Source organism: Myotis daubentonii, chromosome 4, assembly GCF_963259705.1.
Source record: "Myotis daubentonii chromosome 4, mMyoDau2.1, whole genome shotgun sequence".
Classification (NCBI taxonomy): Eukaryota; Metazoa; Chordata; class Mammalia; order Chiroptera; family Vespertilionidae; genus Myotis; species Myotis daubentonii.
Genome location: NC_081843.1, coordinates 71,274,551 through 71,280,782, shown reverse-complemented (window position 1 = coordinate 71,280,782; position 6,232 = coordinate 71,274,551). Strand labels below are relative to the sequence as shown.

At 37.4% G+C, this 6,232-nt stretch overlaps 1 non-coding gene across 1 annotated transcript; it reads left to right on the top strand.

Annotated features, from left to right (window-relative positions):
* The first annotated feature begins 4,919 nt into the window (after positions 1 to 4,919).
* LOC132233930 (U6 spliceosomal RNA) lies at positions 4,920 to 5,024 on the top strand. The gene has a single exon (XR_009452780.1). It is a non-coding gene; the product is annotated as a U6 spliceosomal RNA (small nuclear RNA).
* The last annotated feature ends 1,208 nt before the right edge of the window (positions 5,025 to 6,232 follow it).

The following is a 6,232-nucleotide window of genomic DNA, read 5'->3' as shown; positions in this document are numbered from 1 at the left end:
ACTTCACAGTTATTCATATCAACTTTCTGTTTGTATTTGCAACAGATTTCTCAAATTTGATATTTCCTACACTGAGCTTCTAATCTCCCTAAACCAACCTGCTCTACATGAAGATATACATGTCCATCAGTAAATGGCAATTCCATCCTTCCAGTTGCTCAGGCCATGACCTTGGAGTCACCCTTGACTCCTCTCTTTCTCATATACCCCAATATTCATATGATCAAGATATCCTATTGCTTCTATCTTTGAAATAGATCCAGAATCTAATACTTTTCGTTTCCTTTACCACCACCTTCCTGGTTCAAGCAACCATCATCTATGGCCTAGTTTATTGAAGCAGCCTTATTTTGGCCTCCCTGCCTCACTCTTACTCAATATGGTTTACTCTCAAAGAGCGGACAGAGTAAAACTTTAAACACCTCATAGTCTTCTAAAATTTTCCAATATCCTCCTATTTTTCCCAAAGTGAAGGTCCTTCAAAGTCCTTCAAAGCCTCCCAGGCCCTACAAAATCTATCCCCTTTACCGCCCCATTCTGTGTAACTCTCTAGCCTCACTTCCTGGGACTCTCTCCCCTGCTAAGCTGCAGCCACATTGCCTCCTTGTTCTTCATTATGAACATGCTTGTGGCAGCCTTTGTAGCTCTCTTCTCCAACCTGAGTTTTCTGCTTCTGAAAGGAGCTTCATCCCCAGAATAGGAACTACCAACAAGAGCTGCATCCCCAGAATAAGAACTACCAAACTACAACAGGCAGTGGAAGGTCATCAGGAGCAAATAGTTCCTTCCTACACTTTTTGAAGTCACATGTTCCCCCTAAGCATGAAGGTCAGCTAAATCCTATGTGATGGAAAGAAAAGAAAGGGACTATGGGGTAACTTCATGTAATTGTAAAGAAATGAGAATGGAGCTATAAACCACTGATGAGATTACTTCCAAATGTTCTTTATATTATTTTACATTCTTGCCTTTCATTAAAGCTAGAAATTTTATATGAACCATCCTGTACCAAGAGTGGCAGAAATTTTTTGTTTTCAACAGGCAACACTTCTCAGTCAATCTCTTGAACACACGCACACACACACACACACACACACACACACACACACACACACACACATATGAATATGGTTCCTAGAAATCCAACAAAAGCTACCAGGGTGAGGTTTTCTCACAGTTTCTGGGAAACTCTGGTTATCTTTGGCAAATGAAGTATTTTCATCATTGATGCCTCTAATCTATGCAAACAACTTAATAAGATTATGAATTTTAAAGTCTTAAATACTCACCAAAGAATAAAGAAATCAAACAGCCAAAACATACATGTCCTGTGAGGTCTAGATTTAGATGCATTGATGAAATTCACCAGAGCAAGCATTGCTATTTTAAGTATACATTACACACCTATATATATAAAAGCCAAACAACCAGAAAGACCAGAATGACTGGTCGCTATGAAGCGCATTGCGGCTGGCCAACCAGCTTGATCAGGGGTGGGGCTGGCCGGCCAACCTCCCGCGGCCCCTCCCCCGCAGTTGGCACAGCCCCAGTTGGGGCCGATCAGTGCTGGGCCAGCAGGACCCCACCTGTGCATGAATTTGTGCACCAGGCCTCTAGTTTTCTTAATAAAAGAGGAGTGTTCATATCACCCATCTGTAGTGGCTTTTGAGCAGAGATTCAGGATGAAGATTAGGTTTCCAGGACTGACTGTCAATTGCTCATCTTTTGGGAATACAAGAATGGAAATCTAATGCAAAAAATCTTCAGGAACAGCCAGGAAATAGACCAGAAGGAGAAGAGCAGACTAGATAGCAAATGCTACTCCGAAAGAGCGTGAAATAAGTAGTCCAACACTTCTCCAACCATGCTTGATGATTTCAAGGGTTGTGGGAAATAAAAGAGTGATTGGCATTAAGCCTCACTTTTTTTTGACATGTACTATGCTTTTTGCTTGACTTCATCAATAAAAGTAAGCACTATTTTTTTCTCTTATGATCATTATTAGATAATTTTGAATGATCTAATTTTGCCCAGAAATTGGCATTCTTTCCCTATGATTTTCATATTTCCCAAGCTCTCAAAGTTTCCTGAAATTCTGAGCATGAATTCTAGATATCATAGCTTTAATTTTATTTCTTGTCTATAATCTTTTGCTACCACCATCCACTGTGAACCCCTTTACCTTCCTTTTGTTCAGCTTTGTTGAGGTATAATTGACAAAATTATAAGATATTTATAGGTTAATGTATTTATCTTTCTTGATCCTTCAAGAGAACCACTTTTTCTTTCTTTTGGCTATTCTGTTTTTCCCTCCTATATCTCTATATTATAAACTTGAATGCTAGATTTTGATTTATAAATTGCAGCCACAATCCATTATTAGCTTCCTGCTATGATGAATTATGATTTAACCCATTTGCACAATTACATTGCTAAATTTTGTTTTTCTTTTAGTTGCCTTTTTTGTTACTTATTTATGTTTCTATCAACTATAAATAGTATCTTTTGACTACATTTCACTATTATTCCCCACTTTCAGCCATCTGGACTTATACATTTATATTGTCAAATTTAATAACATTTCATTTTTGTTCTGTATCAAAACAAAATGATACTTCTGTTTTTTATATGGGAATTTTCTATGTGTATCGCTGTTACAAGTGCTTTGTGTAAAGTAACTTATTTAACCTCCACAATAAGACTATAAAATAGGTAACGATTATTATTTCTATCTTACAGAAAGAAAATTGAGTAACATAGAAATTAAGTAAATTTCTGGACTCATAAAGCCAGTAAAAATTTTAGTTCTTGTGTTCCTAACAATTGTATAACACTCTCTCGATAGGTTGTCTATTAAAGCTTAAGTCATTAACCACCATTTGCATTCTGGTGACATATAAATAGTATCCATTGCAATGCCAAGTAGTATACTATGATTATTATACTTAGTTTCTTACCTGGTTTATTTGTTTTCTTAGAATTCCTAATTGCTTTTCTTTTTTTCTTACATGGCCTGCCCTTTCTGTATCCTAAATTATTTTACTATCTCAAGAGTAGTATTAAATCTCTGCTTTTCCTCTGATACCTTTCCCAAGACTTCCATTATCCTGCTCTAAGAATGAATTAGAGCTCAGTCTTCGCCTGGCCTGCGTCATCTGTTTGCTAGATTTTACATTTTCTTCCTTGGTTTACTGTCTCATTGCACTACAACATGTCTTCAGTTAACCCAGGAATTGGCATTTGTAATAAATTATTGCATTCTAATAAATTTTGCAGCTTATTCAAATGCAGGGAGTACTTGGACTTCCTTTGAGAATCCCACTCTAGGGCATAGAGGAGAAAGAGGAGCTTAATTAATAAGCCAGTGTCTTCTGATAAATACTTTAAGAGGAAATAGAGCAGGAAATAGAGCGGAGAATATCAGTATGTAAAGATCTCCAAAGTACCTGAGCCCCACTAGAGTTACAGAGATGGTAATCCTTCACATTACACGTGTAAATGAACTGAAAAGATATGGATGTCATTACCAGGTTAATTTCTTTTCCATCTTAAGACAAGCTCATTTGCTTAGGTAAAGAACTTTTAATTATCAAAATACTAAATTTTGAAATGAGGACATTTTTATTGGCTCTGTGAAATAAGGATAGCAATTATACCAAATAATGTTTCTTCTGCACCCTGGATTGATGAGTCTCTCTCAAACACAAAAGATGCGAACTCTCAACCTGCCATTTTAAAATAAAGGGCAGTTTTCATACGTGTCTCTCCCAAACACATCTCTTATTTTCTGAACTGCTTGGAGTATGTTCGTTGTGTCAAGACAAACCCCAGGCTCAAAGGCAGAAGTGAGCAGGCAGACGTGTTGAAACTGGAAGACTTTCTTTGCTGTCAACTATGTCAGTTGGAGGACAGATCAGCAAGGAAGCTATTTGGTTGAAAAGAAATATTCACATAAAGTCAAGATTACATTCAAGCGATTTTATTCCTTTTTTAAGAACTTGAGCTGTTCTTTCACTGTGTTATTATGAACGTAGACAGGTAGAAACCTGCAAACTCAAACCGTGAGGGAAGTAAAGGTGACAGAGTCTTTGTGAGATACTTGGAGTAGATTGGCCCATCTTCCTCTAGCGCATGTCCATCAGACAAATAGCTCTGATTGCTTTACAGACATCAAATTCTACAGGAAAGTTACTCACTCTGATTGAAGTCTGGTATGATTGAGACCAACATTACCATGGCCAGATGCCAAGTGACATTTTCCCCAAAACATGAATGGCTTGTCCATTTTCACAATCTCAGACAAGGGTTGCTTCAAATCTATTCACCACCCACTTTGTCCTTGACTATGACAGCAAAAGCCATTGACCAACTTTTCCTTAAATTGTCCCTTCTAGTCTACATTTCTTACCTGGTTATAAGTTTATGGCCAATATTTAATGGCTGACATGTAGACTGATTTAGCAAAGCTCAGATCTGCTCAGCTTGCAGTTTTAAAGAAATTTGGATCCAAACAGGATTAGCTTCTTTTTTATACGTGGAAATTTTCTCGATTTTTGGACTAGTCACTCAGGAGAGAAAGCAAGAGAAGAGGGAAAGGGAAAGACATGGAAGACGTCTGCTGTGAGCCAGCCTGGTTCTGCCTTTGAGCCCTTCACTATCCTCCTCTAAGCTCCTTCACTCAGAGCTTGGAAAAGTGCTCAGGTCTTCTGTTTCCATTACTTATGTTATAATTAATTTTTTTAAAGGATCAGTGTATCTATAACTTATTGTGGCCCAAAATAAAACTAAATGGGGTGATGAGAATGTACTAAGCCTTAAGCCAAGTGGGTATCAGTATACAAAGCATTTTTATCCTTTAAAAATGCATTTACTGATGGCCCATTCTATTCCTGGCACTGAGTTGAACTAAAGGCCCTACTGTACGCATTTGGCAGCACATAGACTAAAATTCAAATGATACAAGGAAGGTTAGCATGGCCCCTGTGCAAGGATGTTATACAAATTATTAAGCATTCTATATTTTAAAAAAAGAAAAAAGAAATAAACATCCTACTGTTATTACAGTCATAGCTCCCAAATTTAGAAAAAACGTAGTCTTAATTTTTACCTGCCACTGTGTTTATTTTATCTTACAAAACAGCTTTTTATTTATTGCCCTTTACTATCACAAACAATATTTTCTATGTTTTCAAAATCATCTACGATGGCTCATTATGTCAACTGTGGCTGGTACATGCTGGGCTGGGACTGCCATCTAAGGGTTTAGTATCTAGTTGGGGACATAGATTAATCAAAATATGATGACCTAACATTATAATCACATTTATGATCTCAAGTTGAGTTTTTTACCTAATAAGTAGTAACAACAATTATTACCTAATTTGGGGGGTGTACTAATGGCTAACATTAGAAACATGCAATTATTAGTGGAGTAAGACAACATACTAATAAAATATTTACATCTGGTTTCAATCATGTTCTTTTAATAAACATAGAACATGAGTTTAGCTTTCTTCTTTTAATAATACTTTAAATTATGACACATCAAATGAATGAGAACAGGCGGCTCTCCTGGGCCCTATGGTTGCGTTCTCTGGGCCCAGGCAATGAAAGCACCACAGCGAGCAAAGCTGAGGAGGGGAGGAATCGATGAGATAATCACCCCTATGAGCACAGACCAAGCTGTGCCATTTCCAGCCTTTTGCATGGAAGTACATAAAAGAAAGCTAGAGAATGGGGAAATTTTGGTTGTCTCCTTTTAGTGCCCATACATTACATGTGTAGCATTCAGAACTTCTGTTGTATGTCTAAACTTAAAAAGTAGCTCAGGGATTAGAATGTCTCTCTCCTCCCCTGTCTTTCCTGTGGCCAAAATGCACCCATGAACCTCTCACATCAGAATCCGTTTTGAAGGCAAGGGCAGCCCTTGTAAAGTGGCCAGATACTCACAAAAGCTCCGCTCTTCCTGTTAGCACCCACTCAATCTGAAAGCCAGAGGCTGGAATCCTTGATCTCTGGATTTGATACATGCTGTTCTTGCTCATTCGTTTTCAATCGCTATCTTGAATTCCACTGTATGAACATACCAGTCATCCTTTTGAAATTAGTTAAGACATTTCAGGAAAGACTTTTCCGATTTGACAAAATTCCCTAAACACTTCCTTGTCCTATAGATAAATAAATAAGTGAGAAAGAAAGAAAGAAAGAAAGAAAGAAAGAAAGAAAGAAAGAA